Genomic DNA, 23,329 nt, shown 5'->3' with positions numbered 1-23,329 from the left:
TTTTTTTAATATTTAGCGTGGATTTTGTCCGTGTTGCGCGTGAGTCTACTTACGGAAGTACAACACAATAGTACGCATTGTACAATAAAGCACAATGGACTGTGGACCTTTCTCCATTAGTGTGTGGCCGCTAATTAAAAACTATTTACAACTTGCTCTGAACCGCGTTGTTGGCGAGACAAAAGTACGCTTTGTAAGACAAAACTGGTTTAAATTACTCTGAACTTGAAAATTGAAGTAGAAATGTTATGTCTAATAAAAGCAACAGCCACAAATATACACCTCTACATGTTCTGCATGCCGGTCATAGGATGGGTGTCAACAAAAAAAAAGTTTTCATCTCGAGCTCTTCCGTGCTTCGGAAGGCACGTTAAGCCGTTGGTCCCGGCTGCATTAGCAGTCGTTAATAACCACCAATACGCATTGGGCCCGCGTGATGGTTTAAGGCCCGATCTCCCTATCCATCCATAGGGAAGGCCCGTGCCCCAGCAGTGGGGACGTTAATGGTCTGGTGATGATGATGATGAAGGAATAATACTACGTATAGAACGGCAACTCTCCGCTTCCCACCAGCCTCTGAGCTAGGTTTTGGAAGGGCTTTTTAAATTTCTGCCTAAAATTGACGTGTGTTCCATAAATTTTATGCATGTCCCTATCTTTTTCAGCGGATAAGAAAAAGACAGGTATAACTTAAAATAAAATTGGATGGTGTGTACAGGAATTAGCATTAATATCTTATGCGACAGCCTAACACTAAACCAATGAGCAAGAAATATTTAGAAAACTCCAAACAACTGGGCAGCAAGGGAAGATAAGCAATAACTCGTCAAAGTTTGAAATTAAATTAAAACGAACTTGTTTAAGGACCCGACGTCTGAGCCGCGTCATCCATCACGGGAGCAGGGTTGCCATTTTGATGGAAATTACCCATGAAATAGGAAAAAACCGGTCAAGCGCGACTCGGACTTTCTTTATAGATGACGTCACCAATACAAATACAAACGTAAAATCAAATGAATGCACCGTTTTGCACCGTCTTTATACTTATCTTTCACCAAAAATAATCAAAAACCTCGAATTTACCTGAAACAAAAAGGAAATAATTTGTTAATTAGCTGAAAAACCTGCTCGTTGAAAACATTCAGTGATAAAAATTAATTAAAACTCATAAACCATTCGTTTAAAACGTTCATTGCATTGAATTTTATTGTTTTGATAAGACAAAAACTGGTTTTTATAAGGTTATTTAGAACTGGTATTTGATAAAGAGTTGCAATTGACGTGTCCTTAGCTCGATTGCTAACTATCGAAAAATTAAGTAATGTACGACATTGTAACAGCCTAATTGACAACCTAGTCTAATAAGATATTTTTTTACGAAACGTCAAAACGAAACTTCTCTTTGGAGTTTGTATGGAAATACCTCAGAACAATGCGTGGGAAATACTGTCTTGTGACGTCATCAATAAAAGCGGTCAAACGTCGTACTCATTGTTACTTAATTCATAAATAAAAATCGAAAATAAGTCGGAAAGTAAAATGAGATTGATTTTTAATCATTATAGACTGGCTTCTATTTTTAGATTAGCGTTTTATAATCTATCTTTGACCCCATCGCCTTTATAATAGTTAATAAGTACTTTTCTTATGCGAGTTGTGAGGTCGACGCCCGACCTCACCACTCACGCGAGTCTGGTGTCACGGTTATAATGAAACCGCCAGGGGCATTTGACATGGTTCATGTAATAACCACATATCTTGCTAAGGAAAGTAAACAAGTAGTGGGTAACATGCATATATAACATATAACCTGGGTGATTTCAAGGCCAGAGTGAACAGGCAGCTTTTGGGCGAGCTCCATCTTAGGCCTCGTCAATGCCTTCGGGCAAGTCTGGGGCCAAGAGCAAACCCATGAAAAGTAAAAAAAACCGTGACCAACGGTTTAACGGTTTCCAAAGCACGGAATTTTCTTAATTTTCGGACAATTAGATGTGCTAGCCTGCTTTTTTTTTCACGTGACTTATTGTAGTTTTGCCACAGATGGCATTAACTACTTGGCCGGACAAATGGGGAGCGCTGAAGGCTCTCACCCGGTGAGCCAGCCTGCAAAACGTAAACGAACTAAGGATAATTTCTGAAACTCAAACCCGGACCTCTAGATCAAGAACCGAATGTTTTCATCACGATTATTTCAGTCGACGGCCTCCGTGGTCCAGTGGTTGAGCGTCGTGCTCACGATCCAGAGGTCCCGGGTTCGAATCCCGGTACCGACAAATCACAAAAATCACGTTGTGATCCCTAGTTTGGTTAGGATATTACAGACTGATGACCTGATTGTCCAAAAAGTACGATGATCCGTGCTTCGGAAGGCACGTTAAGCCGTTGGTCCCGGTTATTACTTACTGATTTAAGTACATAGTCGTTACATGAATCATGTCAGGGGCCTATGGCGGATCAGTAATAACCCTGACACCAGGGTTAATGGGGTTGGTAATCCACCTCACAAACCACACGATAGAAGATCTCAGTCGACAAATTCTAGAAATCTCCGATAATACAGGAACTAAAATATCTCATTTTTTTAAACTCCCGCGCACAAATCAGCCGAGTGTCAGATAATTACACAGTATACCTACTTCATTATGTTAAATATACAATCAATGCATAAATTAGAAACTATAAAAACTCCCCGACAGTGTTGCCAACAATAAAAATTCCCACCGACGCGGGAAAACTAAATAAAAGGAAAGTGATTGTGTAGCTATTGTGTGTTTGTAATATTTTTATGTAATTATGCCGTAAGAGATGATATCTTTTATTTACACTTAAGAGTTTTTAGGTTAGATTCGTGTGCGTTTAGTATTAAATTAACACAGTTGGCTCGGTCAGTGGCATTAAGTTAGTCGGAAAACATTCGCGAGTGTTATTATATCGGAATATTCAATAAACAAAGTGTACATATCTATTTTCGCTTCGTGACAAGAAGCAGCTTCATAACTCGAAAATTTATTCGGACTTTTGAGTTTATTCGTTCGGGGTTCGGAGTAGGAGTCTGTTGCGAGAGTGGGGGCTTAGGTTTCTTCATTTATGGTCATCACCTTTCTTCATTTAATTAATTATCAAGAAGAAACACACATACTTATGACTGGGCTGTATGGGCATAGTTCCCTTTGCCTTGCTTTAAGGGGAAAACCAAACCAAAAATATACCCCATTTACCTGCGCAATTACCTCATTATTTTACGCCCTCTTTTAAAAGCTGCTTGACTTTGCTAAGATATCATTGTTATACATGTTGTCAAGTTGTTTCACGGAAAAAACACATTTGTTTTTTCTTTTTGAGACTTTTTTTCCCTTCAGCCTAAACGTCTTTGACACTTTTGTCCTTTGAAAAAAAAAAACGTTTTTTACTTTGTTTAGGGTAATACATTGTGTTGTCAGATGTTAAATATATTAACGACTACGTCAATTATTCCTTTTTTTTTGTTTACTGTGTCTTTTTTTGTGTACGGATTTAAAATCCTGTGTTATTGAACTGTTGTATTTTCCGTTTTGCTTAAAATATCAACGTACTACTTATTCTTAATAAGTTTAGTGATTTTTAAAGATTTTATCTATATTTTTTTTTTAGAGTACCTATGCCTACAACATCTACCTACCGACGTTTGTTTTAAATTTTCCTTAACTAAATCAGGCAAAGATCAGAGGAACATACAACCTTGACTTAGTAATTAATTTATTCTTCGAAGTACACATTCTAAATAAACCTTAGCATAAGCTAGAGGATGTCAAACTCTAGATTTAAAATTCAAAGTCTGTGGTCAAGTTAGACACTTTGACGTCTATAAACGACGTCAACTGTCAAAACCAACAATGCCACGCGCGTACCGAATCTCGTACGCCCCAAAAACACGGCCATAAACGATGCCCCATACAATAATCTTTAATTTCATTACAGTCTCTTCAAATCTTGACCTTCAATGAACTTTTCAAAGGCAACTTGTCTAGTTAAAATAACATCAATAATAATCCCAGTAAACCACAGTTGAGATTCGGAGAAATATCAAATTACATTTTAAGTGTTCCAATTTATGAGCCATTAAAACTTAGTAACATAAACTTACACTCACTCTCTTTATTTAAGAGCTGCGCTCTTGTCGGTGGAGTAATCACCATTCCTCTCTATTTTTCCCGCCAAATCCTTCACCTCCTGATACGACACGACCTGCGTCTTCTTTTTTAAAAACTTACACTAGTAATCCAAAATTAAACTGACAGGAAAGTTGTTATAGCTCTAGCATTGTCGTTAGAGCAGGACAGAAGTATAAAGTACAGCGGAGTGCGACAGAGAAAGAGCAAGAAAATATACTAGTCTGACAGCTGTCCTACGCAACATGCTATAACGCAAAAGATTATAAAAAATACCGTACTGTCAGATGGAGCGAAATCGATCGACTAGGCACATCACTAATTTAGCCGCTTTATTGTCACATTACTAGTTCCCTGTGACAGTTTTGACAGACTTGGCTCAGGGTCGTGCCTTAAATTCCAAAAAAATAATCTTCCCGCGCAAATTGATGTTGTGATAAAAGTTATGCTGTTATAAAACACAATATTTAATGGCATACAAAAGTTTCATTAGGCTGAAGGTCACATCGAAGCAAATCATCTAAAAAAGTAATATTCCAATTTGACAGTTGCGCATACAAAAATAAGTGCGCAATCCAAAAAAAAATATGTCAAACAGCAATATTGCTTTTTTAGAAGAGTTGACATCTTTACATTTTTATTGTATGTATTAAAAATATAGGTAAAAAAACTTTTATGTGGCCTTTACAGCTCCTGATCAATTGCGATTCATTTTAGAAAGTATCATAAGTTGCTGGTTGCTACACGAAATCTTCTATAGTTACTTGCCCGATAGCATAGAATAAGGAACAATACTACGTACTTATAGAACAGCAAATCTGCGCTCCCCACCAGCGGCTGAGCTAGATTTACCTCATCCCCCTCGGATATAGTTTAGACTCGAATCGTATGGTGTCAGACGTCACACACACAGATACGCGTGTATGATAACGTCAATGTGTGGTGTCTGTGTAAAACGAGGTTGTTTGTATGAAGTGTCCGAGGTGTGCCGACAGTCGTAATTTTATAACATAACAACATAACATAACAAATACTTTATTGCACAAACAGGAAAAAACAAAATACAAAAAGAGAAATAGAATTAGTACAATAGGCGGCCTTATTGCTAAGTAGCAATCTCTTCCAGGCAACCTATATACTATAACCTATATTTATATTATCTGTGTAACATCTATCAGTTAAAAAAGCTCATATTTCCCAATAAAACAATATCAAACCTCTCGTAGCAGCCGATAGTAAGTCACTGGTGGACGTATAGTTAGCGTCCAGAAAGATAATAAAAATAAATTACATAACGACCGACTGGGCAGCGTCCTGGCGGGGATAACTTCGGTCGAGCCACCTTTGTTATTGAATTTCAAGGTGCTAGATTTCGCTGCCAAGTTCTTTGAGCCTTCATATTTGAGCTTAATAACATAATTCCGATATTAAGGTCTATTATCGGAATCACATGCTCTAGCTTGTGACGATAACGTATAATGGTGCTGATTCCTGTACAAACTATATATTTTTTTATAGTTATACCTGTCATTTTCTTATCCGCCGAAAAGGAAAGGGACAGATAATCGACAGACATAAAATTTATGGAACACACGTCAATTTTAGGCACAAATCTAAAACAACCATCTAAAAATTTTACATTGGCCAATAACCCGAGAGAATTAAGTTGACAGCACACGTCAAACGGTTTGCATACCAGCGAGATATACCTATTTGATAGCCCGGGCTATGTTACTTAATCATTTCAAAATTAACAATTGTCAATCATCCGTCCCTTTCCTTTTCGGAGGATGGGAAAAATACAGGTGCAACTTCAAATAAAATTATGAGGCGTCTGCAGGAATCGGGGCCAATGTATAGATTAATGAAGATTTAATTAACTTATCACGCTATAGTGCTTTACAGAGTAATACTGTCAAAAAAAACACAACAGGATATTTATGTTACATAAATATCTCTTGCTTCGAATCCCGAAGGGTAGGCAGAAGTGTATAGTATATACACCCACTCCTGGCCAGCTATATTTAAGTCCCATATAAAAGGGCGGGAGCCTATAGCCCTTAACCGGCCAGAAATTCTAGAAACCAGGTGATATCAATTATCTATGATCTAAACATGAATTCAAACTCATAAAGTCCTGTGATGCAGTTGCTAGAAGTTGAACGATATCTATGGTTTTACTCTCCCCACTTCAATTCGAGCAGTTACTTTTTTTTTCTTTTTTTTTTCACCAAATTATAAACGCATATTTGCACTGTGCACACTATTTCCGATAACATTTTATTGTATTTTAAAGTGCGGATCGTGACTATAAGCCACGGTTGTAATTAAAACGTGTTTATTGACATTGCGAGTGTCAACACAAGTTTCTCAGAATGTTTGTATTGTATAAATCGTGTTGATGTTTGATGATCTCGGAATTTCTTGTTCACAGGCGTAACACATTCTGAGATTGAACAGCTGAATATTCAGCCACGCTTCCGGTGTCTTGATTTTTTTTGCGTGACTTATAGTAGATTTGCCGCAGATGGCATTAACTACTTGGCCGGACAAAGGGGGAGCGCTGAAGGCTCTCACCCGGTACAACGTTTAAGACAGGCCTGAGGGTGCTCAGTTGGGCGCGAACCTCGGCTCAGGGCGTCGCCGTCGTCTGAGAGGAAAAATATTTGAAAGAATTAATCGACCACGCCGGCGGGGTCGGTATCTGGCCGGTGTCTTATGATTTGGCCTGCTTCCATAACGAATACAACATAATATCTTCATCATTCTAGTGTTATTCTGTTTCTCACAGGATTCGCTAACCTAACCTGAAGGTCCAGTTTTTTCAAAAGCGCCTGTCTGACCTTTCAACTTGCGAAGGGAAAAACCAGCCCAATACAGGTTAGGTCATATATACCTCCAAATCGCATTTCTCTTGGATCTGATAAAGGTACGATTTTTTTTTATTATAACATAATAAATACGTTATTATTACTATACTTACTTTATAGACTCGAATCGATTTTATTGTACCCAATAGTCTCCTTGAGAAATTCTGTAATTTGCGAGATTAGAATAGAATTGGTTTTTTTTTTTATATAGAAGGACGCCACACACAAAAACAAGACAATCATTTAAAATTTTCACAAAACAATTACAAAAAATGTGTTTGTCGAAATGATCAGTGGTGTGGTGGTGGACGTCCTGAGATAAAAGGGCCTCATTCAGCACAAGTCGCAGCGTAAACCATAACGCTGTTATTATATATGTATTATGAACCTCGCTGGAGTAAGAGCGTGGCTCTTAAATTGATGATGATGATGGAGTATGTAGGATGTATGTATTGATTACCTTTAAAATTACATAGACTAGCCGAAGTGTCGCCCGATCCTAGAATAAAAATAGAAGCAAAATGGCGGTGCGTTCAGAAACCGGTTCAAATCAAGTCTTGAGGTTACGAACGCGCGTCGTTGGATAGCTTTTATATCTCCTACTTTCTTAACCATTCATTGGCTATAACAGATTGAGTAAAATAATAATATTCAGCGCCATATTGTTATTATTCCAAAGATAGTCGAATCGAAAAATAAAGAAATCGATTATTGAAAATGCGCGGCTGTATAAAAATCATTTGGCGGGAATTAAAAAAAAATAAGATGACATTTTTGTTTTTTAATTGTTACAGGTTGCCACGTGAAAGTTTTTAATTGAACCGAAATGTTTTTTCCGCTTTCTTTAACCGGAATTTTATAACCTGTGGTTTTATAATACAGTAAAAAATAATTGCCACATTTTTGCGAAGGTTATTTTATGTAAAGCAAGGATAAATGGAAACTTCTTATGAAAAAGGTATCGAAGTAAGGGATAAGCTTGTTTAGGATACGAAATATCTCATGCATAATAACAACTAATTAAAATTAATTACCACAGCAGTTATTAAACAATTTTACGGTAAAAATTAAAATCAAATAATCGGAATTTTCCCTACCACATTTGGTTTGGTTACTTAATAAAACATACTATGTATAATATTTTAATCTCAACTTTGTTGCCTACTAATAAATCATACTTTTGAGTCCCGATAAACTTTCTACATAAATCTTCACGCCTTCTCCCAAAAGGCTCGGCAGAACGGAGATACACGTACAATCGTAAGTATTCAATAAAATCCATATAAAAACATCTGTTCCATAACTTATATTAAATGTAAGAAAGAATGAGAAGGCATAATACGATTTTAATGTGATAGAGTGAGATAAAATATCGTCTTTAGGGCTCAATGTGTAATATATTCCCTTTATGGCTTATGCTGGCGATATATCGTCCTATTTGTATAATATAGAGGGACTTACGCGGATATGAATAACATTTTGAAGGAGATTAACTGAAAAAGTTGTAAATAAGTATGACCCTTTCAATATTATAGGCGTTACAGATCTATATACATATAGTTGTATTCGACTTAAAAAAAAAACATTTAAGCACTTTTCGGAAAAATACATTCTGATGTTACCTGGATTCATTCATAAATAATTAAAATAAATCGAGGGTTTTGTTTAATCACATCCGAATAACTTACATACATAAACTCACGTCTATTTACCAAAGGGGTAAGCAGAGAAAAGAAGCGCTTACGTGATTTTCACCACAATGCGACGAAAAACATAAACCTTAATGGATTGGCCACGTCTTTCCCCCAGCGTTACACATGCCGATGTGGTAATATGTAATTTAATTTTTGACGTTCAAAAAGCACTGACTTTGTAAGCCAATTTTGAAAATAATTATTTTTGATTTTTTTTTTAAATGACTGAGTCACAAGTAGGGAATGCAATCCTGATCTCGCGAGATCTCGTCAAATTTTTCGGGATCAATCCCGAAGCATATGACGAGATCCCATTCGAAATTGACGGAATTGGGCGAATATCCTTGAGTTATACCTATTTTATGTTTTGATTATGCTGATTTCCAAAGAAAACTTAATTATTTAGTTAGTAATATTGAAGAACCTCGCTATCACAAACAAGAAGTTTTCATTGTTTTCAGCCATCTTTACGTTTTTTTTTATGAACTAGACGAGATCCCGAAAATTTCCCGAAATTTTCGAAATCTCGAATTTGCGATCTGCAGTCGGGATTGTAATAGTAATTGAGAACAACTTACAGCCACTCTTGAAGTCCAAGACGGATACAATGAACCGTATGGTCATAGAATAAAGAATAATACTACTTGTTCTATCGTGTGGGTTGTGAGGTGGATAACCAAAATCATCAACCATGGTGTCAGGGTTATTATCGATCCTCATTCGAGTTATCGAGTTATTTTCAATAATAAAAGTCCTTGGAATGTTTGAGATACAGAATGTTTTACCTATTATTATTAGATACCAATTTAATCGTAACACTTACGTCATCAATGGGCTAGCAATGGCGGCTTGTCATAAGATTGAGCATACCTGGGGGGTTAAAATGGCCACAAAGAAAGCAATATTGCTATTTGACATTTGTTTGCATTGCGCACTTACTTTTATATGCGCAAATGTCAAATTGCAACATTGCTTTCTTAGATGAATTGCTTCGATGTAGCCATTTTAACCCACCTGGTTTTCTTATACCACGGTTACCATCATCTGTCAAGATGTTGCGGCCTATGATGATGGTATGGCAACAAATGATCAGCCCGTTGTCGATATTTTTTTATTATTTATTTATTTATTAAATCTTAATACTAAAAATGCAATTTGTCAATGCCCTGCAAAACTGTTTAAACAGTTTGCAGAAAAGAGTCTCTAATAATAATATGAACTTATATCTAATAGTCGATTGTAAGTACCATATTAGAAAAGATACAATAATTCTGTCTGTTTATACGACATGCCCGGGTAGATAAGCAGCAATTAAAACAAAGTCGTTTCAACGGACAAACTTTTCAAGTTTGAATTCCTGGCTTATAACAACGAAGATAATAGCGCTAAACTTGAAGTAAATATAAGTAGCTTTATATAATCTTAGCAAAGTCAGCGAAAAGTCCAATCTATCTAATTTGTATAACGTTTATTGAAAGGCTAACCAGACGCTTTTATGAGGTCGAGTTTTGTAGAACTTCACAGTAATCCCGCCGCCATATTGTTTGTAGCAGTGTTGCTAGCGTTAAGTTTTGTATAACTTAAAATAAACGTTGTATAGTGCCTATATAGTAACGTACAGGAAAAAATGCGAAAGAAACATAGCTTGTTAATCTGTCATCTATACGGCTCAGTTAACCTTGGCACTAGCTAGAAAGTCGTAATCCAAACGAAATGTCATATGGTTCATAACGCATCTTATTATTTCTAGTGTGACTGCGAGTTGCCTACTAACGCGTCAGTCTGCCCACCCCTATAGGAATTACGGGCGTGAACGTTTTTTACGTCTTGCAACAGTTTCCTTTTTGATGCAATAAAGTATATCTGTATTTTTTTCGCAAAATTCCAAAATAAATTCTACAGATTAACAAACATAATTTAGTCATTATTTAAATTTATCTATTGGCAACACTACTTATTTAGCTTAGGGAATATTCAACTGATGAATATTGAAATCTCTGGCAATCCCAGGGAGCGTTGAATAAGGCATCAAGTTTATCTTCCGAGCTAATCTGGGTTTAAGGGGATAACTATGAATTTATTACTACAATATTTAGTCGCGCTCAAAAATACTCCGTTCCAATGCCTGAAAAAGAAAAATATAAGTAATGGCGGGTAATATACCTAACAGAAATTAACCCTGGTTAGATTTAGCCAGTCATTACATCAGCAGTCCTCCCAACCATCGAGCCAACTGTGTATAACTTTAATCACAATAGTCTCCTCAAAACAACTGAAACAGTTCATAATCTAAGTTATCTAATATTGATATTTCAACAGCTAGACAGACATATTATATTATCTATTTTATAAGTTTATTATTATTTATCTGATAAATAATACCACTACTAAACCTTAAAGGACAGATAGATTTACAGTTTTTTTTTTTTTACTATGTACATATAAGTAGGTTTATATGGTTGAAGGCCTCAACGGTAACAGAGCCATCGGTCCGGCAATGCAGGACGGAAGGGGCACGTCACAGAGATTGTAACCTGGAACCTGACAGAGGGCAGCGGTAACTGTCAGTACTATTCAGAGGCGGAGGACAGGAGTCTTGACAACATTGAAATAGACTACTCTGGGCGCCATCCCACTCGCCTCAGACAGAGTACTGCGGGGCGAAGGCAAGAGGGAAACCACTGCCCTATTTTTCCCTAAACAGGTAGCATGGAGAATGCAACGCCGACAAGAGCGTGGCTCTTTAATCGATGTGACCTAAGGTAAGACACGCTTTCCTAGCAAATACATTTTCATTCTAACCTAGTTTTACAATGTAAAGAAGCAAAAAAAGAATTACTGTCTATCCTTTGATAAACATTGTTAAATAAAACATTTATATAAGGTATTTTATAGTTCAAGTTTTATAAGCACTCGCGGTAAGGATCCACTACACTTACCACATGGCATCAAAGCATAACGCTACGTCTAACGTTGGGCAACGTTACTGGTTATTTTATAGCGTTATTTATTCGTTGCGGTCTCGTTAATGTGCGAACTGTTGAGCAAACTAAACGTACTTTATGTAACATAACCCTAGTTCTTGTTTTTATTGTACGCTAAACACTTTGCCGCCATTTTGTTTGCTTTCACAAATGGCAATTTTGGCGCGCAAAGGGTTGTTTTACTTATTTTTATAATAAGATTTACGAAAATGATTGAAAACAAGCTTTTGTGTCCGCAATTAAATCATGAAATATGTCGTTATTTTAAGGAAAATATCGTATTTCAAGCACCAAATTATGAATTTTTTTACAATTTACATTATAACCAGGGTTCGATTTCCTGTTTGGAAGCTCGAAGAGGGGAGGCCTTTTAACAGCAGTGTGGTGTATATTAGGCTGATTGTGTTATGCAAAGTCCATAGGTAGGTATATAAAGACAAATTATCTATTACTTTATGTAGATACCTACTTATTATAGATTCCAAGATTTTTTCTATACCTCGCGTGATTTATAATTCTCCACACTCCTTGCTCGCATCCTTAACAACGGCAGCGTGAAGCCTCGTTTGATACGGATGATACCTCCAAAAAAATAGAAATTTGAACATTCACTTAGTCACAAGTTAAAACTTACTTTCAAATTCCGTATTTGAGTCACCATGTTATAAAATACTAAGTAGTTTCCGCCAGCGATTCACTCCACGTTGATTTCGGTTATCGCGACATATTTATTCCATGTTACAGTTTTATATAAAACTATCCTATGTTCTTTACCAATGTCTAATCTATCTCTGCTTCGTTCTGTCTGTACAAAATTTCATCAAAATCAAGTAGTTTTCGTGTGAAACCGTAACAGACAGATAGACTATTACAAATGTGACCCTTGGTGGCTTAATAATAACCCTGACACCACGGTTGACGAGGTCGGTTATCGATCTTAACCCCTTATTGCATGAATTATGAAGATTGTAAATAAAAAAAAAATTTTTTGCGAAAATGTGTTTATTTATCTATTATTTGAAAAAAAATACAAGACAATATTTTTTATAGTTATTATTTATAAAAATAAATTGAAGAGCCATATTTGGCTTCGTATGTGTTTAAGCAAAAATCGTATGGGCCATATATGGCTTCGTATGCGTAGCGTTTACATTTTGTGGAAATCTCTATAACAATTGCACTTGTCATTGTAGCATAAAAAACTACGCACTTTTCACATTTTGTATATCTACGTAGCTTTGAGCAGAATTGATATAATTGACGTTGATTTTTTACCCAAATAGAAAAATGATCGACACCGTCAGTGCATATAGAAGTCAATGGCAGATCTTGATACCTGGTTGGTGCTTTTCGAGGTTTATTGGCATGCTATTTGGAGTTTCAGCTCGACTAGATGGAGTTCCGGCTCTTGACGTTATCGGCGTACTAAGAAGGCTGGCTGGGTGTCCCTGTCTTGCGCATATGTTCTGAAACTGCAAGCTTGAAATCAAACACAGCCATGTTACTGTCGCTGTTTACATAACATGCTTTTTTATTGGGGAACGTGACGTAGTAAGTTCGTACTCCGGTCAGAATCGGAAACAAGCTCATCTTCACTCAAAAAACCATCACCAGGGATAGGATTTACATGCTTTGAAGAATCATAAAACCGTGCACAGTCCATATCTGAAGAAATGATAAAAAGCTTTTTTGCATTTGTATACCTTTGAGTGCATATAAAGCCAGATATGACAAGACAGCAATTTAGCGGGAACGCATACCAAGCCATATATGGATTTTACAAAACAAGGGTCATAAATCAAATAAATATAAATGCACATACAAAAAAACTTACTGTTGGTATGGTCGAAGATACAATGAGCATATAACTATTTTTACTGAAGATCTGAAACGTCGATAAATTATTATTTTTCATTGATCAAAACTTCACTGCACTTGTTGCATTTCACTTGCCGGGCGCCTTGCATTATAACTTCAAATACTTTTAACATTTATGACTTACCGTAGACAAAAAATATGTTTTGCTTCACAATAGAACACTAATTATTATAAAGTTTATTTTATTTTATTTCGATGTTTACTTTATATAGAAAAAAAATCATAAAGTTTAGAGGCCATAAATGGCTTCGCATGCGGTAAGGGGTTAAAACCCAAATGAAAGAAGAAGTTGAAAACACAGCCGTTTGATAAATGAGACGACAAAAAAGCGATGTCAAACGTAAAATAAGAAACGTAAAGAAAACCCACGCACTTATATTCTCGTCCTTTGTATTAGAAAAAACCTTTTAAGTACGTTAAGTATGACAGCACTAATCAAAGTATCCGAGCGAGACAAGTATCAAGAATGTCTCATTTTTCATGACATCATTTTACGTGGGCGCGGATTATGACCGTTAAAATTTGTGTAACAGGTTTTTTTTTAATAATAGATTTGAGTGCGTTTGACCACGATCTAGCCTTGTGTGGTGAAGCACGCAAACTCAAATACTAATAGGTAGTACCTTGGTTATACCAGTCGCCGCCTGTCATTCTTATACTTATACTTATCATAATAAGCAAGGTTAGCTGCAAGAGATCGCTTTTATCGATAAGCCCACCTATTAACACATCTTATTGTCGTTTATGTGAGTAGGTAATTTCTTATCACGCCAAGTAGGCAAGATAGGCTGTTTGAGATCTCTTTTAGAGATAAGTCCGCCTATTGTTACGCCTATGCTACTGTCGTTTATCTATTTGTGATATAATAAAGAATATAACTTCATCATGGTAGACAAGACAGTCAGCTGGTTCTTCCAGAATGGCTACGAAGATTGGCAGCAACTTTATACGGCTCAACGATTTGGCGCCTTTTTGATAAGTCACATTCGAAATTAACTTTTGTTACAAAACGTGCAGAACATCTTGAAATAGCTATTGCCACGAAAAAAAAAACAATTTATCGAAACAACATAGTGTCCACGTTCAGCCACATTCATTATTTAATCACCAATTGATGCATAAATGAAACGACAAAACACATTCCAAAGGATTCTATTACGTCACCGACAACAAGGTAAGTAACTAAAACTCATTAGGTAAGTCAATAAGTAAATTAAATTCCTTGAAACCTCCTTCAATTAATATAAATACCGACTATTAAAATAACAATTACCAGTTGAAATACATAATCGATTTTATAGGTAGTGTAACTTTATTTTTATTTTCTTTTGCCCATTTGTGGGTCAGGCTAAGATCATAAGACCATGCTGCCTAAGGTAGTGTAACGTAGTGTAACACAGACTAAGTTTTTCTCCTTCGGCCCATAGAAACACGCTAAGATCATGAGACCATTCTGCCTAGTTATCAGTACACTTTATTTGCTTTGTAAGTTTGATAGAGGTCTTCAATCATATATTTCTCTTTTGTCAAATTCGATAAATAATTCGTCTTCAACGTCTTCAGTTTTATAATTATGGAATAATTAATTGACAGACAATTTTTTACAACCTTTTATCCACGGCGGGAAATACAACTCGGATAGAATTGTATTTTTTTTCTGTAACTGTCAAACTTTTTTATTTAATTTTTGGGCTGGTTACAAATACTTTTAGGCCAAACTGTCAAACGCGAAAATTTGTGACTGATTAGTGATGTGACTGGCTAGAAACAGTCGATCGATTTCACTCCGCGTAATGTCAATGTATTATTAATTAATTTGGGAATGGTATGATAGATGTAATGTCCTATCAACTAAGTAACTACTAAAAACATACTAAAAATAAATGCTAGTTATATTAAAACGACTGAATGCTTCAGTTTATTTGTTTACCAGTGTATGTATGGAAATCTAAAGTGTCTAACATCGTGTAACGACTAGTAGTTTTAAAATGGCTACCATACATGCGCATGAGCAATGCTATCCTATGACTAAGATCCCTTCTCCGGCCTTCACAACACATGATATAAAACAAGCAAGCCTTACAAACTAACGGTCAAACCATCTACCTATATAACATTGATCTAAATCTAGAAATGTAGCGCGGAACAGCTATTTAGAAAGTAATTCGAGTAAGTAGACATGAAAACCTACTTTATGATAGTAATTGAGATTATCTTTATATTTATTTAGATAGGTACAGTCGTGAGCAATGTCATGTCAACTTTAGAACCCTGTCGCATTAACATAATTTGACATTTAGTGAGAATTACACTTCAATTTGTCAAAACAATTAATGTGACATGGTATTAAAGTATATTTATAACCTTAAAATTTAATACTTATGGCCGTTCCTATTTCTTCTTTTTATTTAAGGCGCTATTACTGTTTAGTGAAATTAGAACCCGTGAAATTTAACACCTCATCATCTCCCTAGCATTATCCCGTTTTTCACAGGGTTCGCTTACCTAACCTGAAGATTTGACAGGTCCGGTTTTTTACAGAAGCGACTGCCTGTCTGACCTTCCAACCTACGAAAGGAAAACCAGCCCAATACAGGTTAGGTCATATACCTTCGAAAATGCATTTCTTGGGAATGTGGGACCCTCCTTATGTCTAATTACACCACCTTAACTTAGGGTTACTTGAAGACACTTCACGATGACTCACTCATACCTATGTAGTGATGATGCTTACGGTGAAAGCACGATTACCTAGCAAATGCTAAGGTAGGTATTCAGCCTTGAATACTCTAAAAATAACTAAATATTTGGTGAACAACTGTGGCAGACTGTGTACCAGTCCTTTGCCGTCCTCATTAAAAAGGAAGCGAAGCGATTCGAACAAATGGGTGGACTTTTCTACAAAAAGGCTTTTTGGCGGGAAACGGGAACGGGACAGTTGCTTTCTTCATTGAATAATCTAAATAATTAATACGAAGTGGTGTTTTGTGGTTGATGATCGCATTAAGTTAGTCGGAAGACATTCGCGAGTGTTATTATATTGGAGTATTCAATAAACAAAGTGTATCCGCCTATTTTCGCTTCGTGTCAAGAAGCCGCTTCATAACTCGAAAGTTTATGCGGACTTTCGAGTTAATTCGTTTGGGGTTCGGAGTAGGAGTCTACTCCGAGGGTGGGGGCTTAGGTTTCATCATCATCACCTTTCATCATTTCATTAATCATCAAGAAAAAAAATACGTAAGACATGGCTGTATGGGCATAGTTCCCTTTGCCTTACCCTTCGGGGAAAACCGAAACAAAAAAAAAAAAATTTTCTACAAAAACAAAGAAATAGTAAAATAGACCATAAAAGGCAGCAAAATCTTTATTTTCTCCAGCTTTCAAACAATTTATTTTTCAAGTTAGGTATATAATGGTGCTAATTCCTGTAAATACCATCTAATTTAATTTTAGGTTATATCTGTCATTTTCTTATCCGCCGAAAAGGAAAGGGACGGGTAATCGACAAGCATAAAATTTATGGAACACACGTCAATTTTAAGCACAAATCTAAAACAACCGTCTAAAAATTCGCCCGGGTTATTCATTTATTTACTCATTCTTCCTAAAATTAAGAGCTGTCAATCATCCGTCCCTTTCCTTTTCGGCGGATAAGAAAATGACAGGTATAACTTAAAGTAAAATTAAGAGATGTCTGCAGGAATCGGGGCCAATTAGTTGTTATATAAAATCAGCGTAATTGTACAGTCATGAGCAATATAATGTACCCACTTTAGGACTCTGTCGCACTAACATATTTGACATTTAGTGAGACTTACAGTTCAATTTGTCATAAAAGTTAATGTGACATGGTACGAAAGTGTATACATATTAATGCTCGTGATCGTACATTATTTAACCTAGTTATAAATGCTTCATCAACAAGGTAGATAGATATTATTATGTAAAGTCGGCCTCGATAGAAGATTATAAAGGTGGTGCCTACTTATGTAATAGCATAGAATGAGGAATAATACCTTCTACATCTAATACCTACCTAGGTAAACCACCTACCTACCTAGGTAGGTATTAGAGATGAATAGTTGAATTCTCATTTTAAGTTATGTTGTATATTGTAAGGCTTTTTTTTTTGACATGACTTATTGTAGATTTGCCGCAAATAACGGGGAGGTAGGTACCTACCTACAAAATTTAAGACAATACGCCTGAGGGTGCCCATTTGGGCGCGAACCTCGGCTCAGGGCGTCGTATGAGAGGATAATATTTGAAAAACTATTTGAAAAAATGTAATCGACCCTAGCGGATAGCGATAAGCGTATCGGGATCCTGAAAATATAAGGCGAATAAGCACCTATTGCGATATGTTGAAAGACGTACCTAGTAATTTTATTAAGGCTACTTATAAGAGCCGAGCCCTATCAGAAGCCTTTCGGAACCCTAGGACTTCGCGGAGCAATTGTAGGTACCTATCTACAATGAAAAAGATTTGTCTACTGGATTCGCACGGGTTACATCTAGGTATAACCCGTGCAAATTAACTAGACACCTCGTCAGTATGCAAGCCGCTTTAGTTGTGGTGCCTACTATTCCCACGGGTTATACCTACATAGCTGCCTGCTATGGGGTTTTCCCAAGTCGGGAAACCCCGTGTTGGAGACGCGTTTTAAACTCGACAAAATATATATATTTCAAATAGAGAGACAGATTTTGATTGTAATAGCAGTTCATCAATTCTACTCAACAAATTCATCACTAAATAAACTCTTACGTTAAACTTGGCTTACGTATGTAGGTACCTACTTAGATCATTTTTACAACGATTTTTGATTCTACGTCATTTCGCAAAGTGGGAGGAAAAGAAACAAATAACCCAACAGCAACACATCTCTGCCACATCACAGGAGGTATAAAAATTCCTCTTAACTTCTCAGGTAGCCACATTTTTCTGTATTAATTCATCTCTTGACTTATTTTTCTTCTACCTAACATTTTTTGTCAACCTGCAACATCAATCTGCCATCGATAAAAAACTTACACAGATAACAGAAAAAGATAACAAAAGATATTTTATAGTGCACAATACGTGGTTTTATAACATACCTCGATTCGACTGTGGATCGCGGTCCGAAAATGAGTCACAGCACTTTTACTACTTTCAAAAGTTATAACACCAAAGTTCCTTGAAGAAAAGGGTGTTTTTTAGTACAAAGAAGCACTGCGGACACCCACGCCACACCTCACTTTCAAACCGGTTTTATTAGCCGTAAGTACGTAAAAGTAGTTACGTTCCGCGCGTTCCAACGAACGTACTCACTCGTTGAGTAAAAGCGTCCAACTGGCTTGTGAGAAAAAAAAATATGCAGTGTTGCCAGTTTTCGGATTAACATTTCTGCACATTAATTTATTATTTATATTTTTATTACACAATGATATTTTTTGTACCCATATTGCCTTGCATAATGCAATATCTCATTTTAATTTAAAGATATTTCGTATTGGACCAAAACTTTACCTTCTATGTTCCTCATAAATTAAATAAAAAATATTGTTAACTGCAAAAAGTCATTGAAAGTAATCATTTCAATTCATAGCAGTTTACGAGCACCTATAAGCAATCCCATATCTCGTTTACCTAAAGGTTGTATGGAAGAGATTGCCATTTTGGTAAATTGGTATTTAATGTGTTCTTTATTTTTATTTGACATTTCTGTCGTTGGGTAAAAAAATAGGTAAAGCTTCTAAAAATAATTTATTAACTATGATTTTATCTTAATTAGTACGAAAAAATTATTAAATAATTATGTTACACCTATACTTAAAATTGTTTTGTCCTATTACGGTCTATGCACGTGGTTTTAGTTCACGTAATGATTAATTTGTACGACGGGTGTTAAAATAGTTTGTGAAATATGATTTTTTTTAAGTTATTGAGTTTGTAGGCACTTAAATAAATGTCACTAGACAACTTGAAATTTCAAATAACATTGGTTGTAAAATAATAAATCTCTTTTTTTTTAAATCCTCTCTCTTTCATCAAATCAAATAGTTTTTATTGCACATAACTTAATTTTAACAATAGACATAACACATGAATATAGTACAACTTGGGCATAATCTTCATCATCATTTTTCATGTTTAGTATTTATTTATTTATATTAAGTAAAATAACCTAATATTTTTTTTTATACGTAAACAAATTTTAATAATAAAACACTGCACGAAAACAGTAATTTTTTTAAGAGCTGGCAACTCTAATTCCGCAGTAGAAAACTTTCATCGCGCATTCGTGCAACTTCGGCCATCTTCGGATGCACTCGGGCTCACTCGGCGCCATGGTTCACGGCTCAGAACAATAACTAAAGCATAGAAGGAAGGCTAAAATAGCAACAGAACTCTATAATTCTGCTCTACTTTATCTTACGGAACCGGCGTAATGTTAGACAAAGACGCATATACAAAAATTGTTTCGTAATTTCGTAGGTTGTCACAAGTTTTTCATTGCCTAGTGTTGGGTTTCACTTTAGTAATATGTCGATAAAATTAAATTTACTTACAATTAATGTCGATAAATTTTTTTTACAAGATTTCTTTTTGTAGGATGCAATTATCTTCTTCTTGATGAAAGGAGACTCTGTCTCTGATAGGTAAGTATCTAACCATTTTTGGATTATATTGTCTGGTTTATATTAGTTTGGAGCTGCAGCTCACATTCAGGAAGGAAAGAAAATAGCCAACTGTTATCGTTTCATCGGTAAGTATTTTGTAATATTCGAATTTATTTATGATGTCATCCGCCGTGCACTGGTGTCGATCGACGTGCCGTGCAAATTGGAACCGCCGCCGCCGGGTCTAAGCCGCACAGACGGTAAGAGGCCCGATGGGGTCACGCCATAGACATAGAAAAGAGTATGGACTGGAAATACCTACAGAAAAAACGTGCCACTCTGTAAACATAAAATGGCGGTCTTTACTAGGGCTACAAGCTGTTTCAATACTAGGATTACCATACTCGTACCTACTAGATATAGCATTATACTTAAAAAAATACGGCATACAAGTATTCATAAGAGAACAGAAAGGGAAAGTAAAAGGTAGGTAGGTGGTGTACTGTATCTTTCGTGTAAAACTTGTAAGTATTGTATGTTGTGTGCAATAAAGTATATTTGTATTTGTAAAGGAAGGTTTAGTCAAGATTTATCTAAGTCGCTTACACAAATCTATAACATTCATTACATTCTTTATTGGGCGCAGTTCGTATCAACCTGGAGTGTTGGAGTAGGAGTAAATAAGAACAGGAGGTAAAATGAAATATAAATTAGATCGTAAATCTGTTCATTTTCATTAGCAAGTATTTATTTCACACGTTATTAATTTTGTACATTATATTTACAATAAATACAAATTTATTAATTTCTAAACAGTGTCAATTTGCTTAGAAACTGTCTTTGTGACACCCTGTCACATTGTTTTTTTTTTTCATTAAGTCGTTTGATCTTGAGGCGGGACTTGTTCAGCTTTTCTTTTAAATTTTTCATCTCGTCTTCTTGAACTGACTGAAATAAAGTTTAATAATAATGTTAAAATAGTATATGTACAAAATAATCTATAAAAATAAAAGTAAAATATATCTGATTTAAGTGCATTGTGCAGCTGGTTGAATTATACACTCTATATATGTATATCATGTTAAAAATATAAAAAAAGAAAATTATTTGATATACCTTTTCATGTAAATCCAGTCGACACTTTTGGATTTAATATCTGAAACCAAGATAATAATAATTTACTTATATAAAACGTGTACAACTCATAATTGTTTAGACATAAAACAACTACAGACTTAGTATATACTAAGTTTATTAAGTACATAATAATATGTAGTTGAATGATAGATAGTATAAACGTGTTGTGATAACATGATACAAATATCTTATCTATCTATCCAGCAGTGAGATGATGCAGGCTAGGCTGAAATTTAAATTTAAACACCATTTCATCTGTCTGATCTATAATGTTCAATGTAGGAATAGCATCGTCTCGAAGACGCCTCCACTTTGAATTAGGAACACACATAAATGAATCCGCAGTAAAATGTTTCGAGCAAATACGGCTGTACTTATTTGGAATCCAATTTCGTCTATTAATGCGAATTATCCATTCTTTCTCTTTGTTATCGTCTACAGGAAATCTAAAAATTAAAAGTATCGATAATTTTAGTACATCACTATGGACAATCAACATAACCTCAAATCAATTCCGTATTCATCGATGAAACGTATAATATAATGGATATCTCAAATATTTTATGCTACAAATCTATTCAGCAAAACATATTACTTTCCTAAAATTGTTCAGCAGTTCACATTTCACTAGAAAATTACAAAAAACTTACCGATGAAACGACAGAAGTTGTTGGCTATTTTCTTTTCTTCCTGAATGTGAGCTGCAGCCCCATACCACACAAGACATAATGTCACACAGTCGAGACACTCAATTATTTGATATAAATAAAAGTTTCTTTCCATTTATTTGGAAAAATATTGTTAAATTATCACTTAAAACAATCTGAACACAAGACACTCGTAAACACAGTTGACGCGACCGTGTCAAATAGTTCGGTAAATATAAGTAAAATCTTCTTATGTATGTTACTATGTATTTGGCCGAGTTAAAATGAGTCCAATAGGTCCAAATGACATTTCATGTTGTGACAACCTCGGAAAAAATGAAGCAAAGAGCGAATCATTTGTCCTTTTCTCACTCATAGTTTGTGTCGTAAGCTAGAAGAGAGCCGGTTTATAGTTTCTGAATTCTTATTTTAGCCTTCCTTCTATGCTTTAGTTATTGTTCTGAGGTTCACGGGTCCGACGCGACCGTTGAAAACAAAAGTAGCCTTTTAAAACTTATTATTATTGTAACCTACATGTCTTTATTCACTTCTTCATTATCCTTACAAGTTTACAATAAATATTTGTGTTCAGCCATACAAAAATTTACCCACCTAACTAAACAGCACATTGCATAAGTTTACCTGCTTTTCATTTTTGCGTTTGTAAAAAAAAAACTTTAATACGAAAAACTCGAAAAGTTAACATAAAAATACCTTTTATACTTTTTTCAGAGTAAGTACCCGCGTTTTACTGAAAACTAGGCAGCATGGTCTTACGATCTTAGCCTGTCCCTTAAATAGGCAAAAGGTAAAAAAAGTAATGTAGTACAGAAGAAAAGAAAATACTTTAACTTAACAAGCTATCTATAATATTTTAAGAATATTTTTCTTAATAATTATCGCGAAGCCAGAAAAAAGGGTCATAACTTTTTTTTACAGCCTTTCACTGGCCTCTCTTCTCTAATCCACTCTAGCTATAAGCTCTGACATCAGTTATGTCAGAGGCCTTTGGCGGCTCAATAGTAACCCTGACACCAGGGTTGAACGGGGTTTAACCGGGACCAACGGCTTAACGTGCATTCATCATTTTACTTTCGGACAATCAGGTGATCAGCCTGTAATGTCCTAACCAAACTAGGGATCACAAAGTGATTTTTGTAATATATCCCCACCGGGTTTCGAACCCGGTGTCTCCGAGAGTACAACGCTCACTCACTGGACCACAGAGGCCATATTGAGCAGCCTAAGGCCTGGCCATGACTCGACTAACTGACATGGCTAACTTATTTGTACTTCATATTTCACAATATGCCGTGAAAATTAGGCCAACTCGAACTGCTGTGCAAAGATGAACTACATAAATAA

The 23,329-nt window shown here is 35.6% G+C and overlaps 1 protein-coding gene and 1 long non-coding RNA gene across 6 annotated transcripts in view; both read right to left on the bottom strand.

Moving 5' to 3' along the window:
- The window catches only part of LOC126379202 (fasciclin-3), a 209,217-nt gene extending 190,317 nt beyond the window's left edge, over positions 1–18,900 (bottom strand). For all 5 annotated transcript variants that reach the window (XM_050027888.1, XM_050027889.1, XM_050027890.1 and 2 more), the window contains exon 1: positions 18,675–18,900. The gene's annotated coding sequence lies outside the window, so the exon portion shown is untranslated. The remainder of the gene's footprint in view (positions 1–18,674) is intronic.
- A 2,065-nt stretch (positions 18,901–20,965) lies between these two features.
- LOC126379317 (uncharacterized) lies at positions 20,966–22,100 on the bottom strand. The gene is made up of 3 exons (XR_007568310.1): positions 21,968–22,100; positions 21,297–21,336; positions 20,966–21,128 (listed from the first exon to the last, which is right to left on the bottom strand). It is a non-coding gene; the product is annotated as an uncharacterized LOC126379317 (long non-coding RNA).
- Between the last annotated feature and the right edge of the window lie 1,229 nt (positions 22,101–23,329).

This window comes from Pectinophora gossypiella, chromosome 28 (genome assembly GCF_024362695.1).
Source record: "Pectinophora gossypiella chromosome 28, ilPecGoss1.1, whole genome shotgun sequence".
NCBI classification, from domain to species: domain Eukaryota; kingdom Metazoa; phylum Arthropoda; class Insecta; order Lepidoptera; family Gelechiidae; genus Pectinophora; species Pectinophora gossypiella.
The sequence above is the reverse complement of the archived record's forward strand: the minus strand, read 5'-3'. Positions and strand labels throughout refer to the sequence as shown.